This window comes from Marmota marmota, unplaced genomic scaffold (assembly GCF_001458135.2).
Source record: "Marmota marmota marmota unplaced genomic scaffold, marMar, whole genome shotgun sequence".
Taxonomy (NCBI): Eukaryota; Metazoa; Chordata; class Mammalia; order Rodentia; family Sciuridae; genus Marmota; species Marmota marmota.
Window position 1 is genome coordinate 42,476,766 of NW_025999977.1, and position 1,065 is coordinate 42,477,830.

Below are 1,065 nucleotides of genomic sequence, written 5' to 3' on the forward strand. Positions count from 1 at the left end.
GTCAGACCTTTCTACATCATAGACATTCAGGACTTGTCTGTCAGGAAAAACTCTGAGTGTGAGAGCGAGAAAAGCCTGTTCATCACTGTTGATGTTTGCTAAATTCCTCACGAGAGCTGGCTGGCCAGTTTAGGTAGGCCTGGGCATTGCTGCCAGCCTGGCTACCTTCACCTGCCGCAACAGGTAAGAAATGGTAAGAAAGCCAGAGTCATTTGATCTCCTGCATCAAAGGAAGTCATATGGATATGAGTTTTGTACCTCAGATCGGTCCTGTCCCTGCCTCTAAAAACCAACAGACAGCTCTATTTTGCTCATTAGGAACTACTGACTCCTTCCTCACCTCAATCACAAAGAAAGCCTTTCTCTGGAAAGCAAGCTGTGTCAAGGGCAAGCCCTGGGCGCAGGTAGGTGGATCAAGTCTGGTCTTTTGTGAGGAGATCAGGAACTGGGAGGGGGTAAAAATTCCGAGTTTGAGAGTCACCGTCCGGTGGCTGTGGGATGGGTAAGCTACTTAGCTCCTGCGGGCAGAAGGGTCTGGGGGAGACAGTCTTCTGGAGCTGGGTCAGAGTACACGGGGAGTTGCTAGAGTGAGTGGGGTACAGGGTTCTCCTCGTCGGCCCTTTCTGTGAGTTAGGAAAGAGGGTGAGGGAAGGGGAATGGGTGATGCTTGGATACGGTGAAGTCCTGCAGCGGTGCCTGGGACGGGTTCCAGAGGCCCGGAACGGTCCCGTGACCAAGGGTGGGAGCAACCTCTTGCCAACGCCCGTGCCCCAATTCCCAGGGCATCGGTGCCCCCGGATCCGTGGCGAGACCTTCCGTGCCTGCGAAGGCTCCAAGGAGCGTCCCACGTAGAGAGAAAGGGACGAGCTGGGCACCGCCTGGCCCTTTCCGAAACCCTGGGGTCCACTGTGGCAGGAAACGCACCACCCAACCTCAGCATGTCACCTCGGGGAGGAGGAGCCAGGTGGGTCGTCGCAGCTCCAGGAAGGGCTGCCAGGTCCGGGGCTTCGTAGCCTCTCGGAGGACAGAGGAGACTTCGGGCAAGGCCCGCGGGGTCCGGCGCCT

At 57.0% G+C, this 1,065-nt stretch overlaps 1 protein-coding gene across 6 annotated transcripts in view; it reads left to right on the forward strand.

Annotated features, from left to right (window-relative positions):
* Nucleotides 1-783: 783 nt before the first annotated feature.
* Nucleotides 784-1,065, forward strand: part of Itsn2 (intersectin 2) — a 134,762-nt gene continuing 134,480 nt past the window's right edge. For 2 of the 6 annotated variants that reach the window (XM_048804736.1, XM_048804738.1), the window contains exon 1: nucleotides 784-964. The gene's annotated coding sequence lies outside the window, so the exon portion shown is untranslated. The remainder of the gene's footprint in view (nucleotides 965-1,065) is intronic. The other 4 variants (XR_007348164.1, XM_015479924.2, XR_007348163.1 and 1 more) reach the window with 3 other exon arrangements.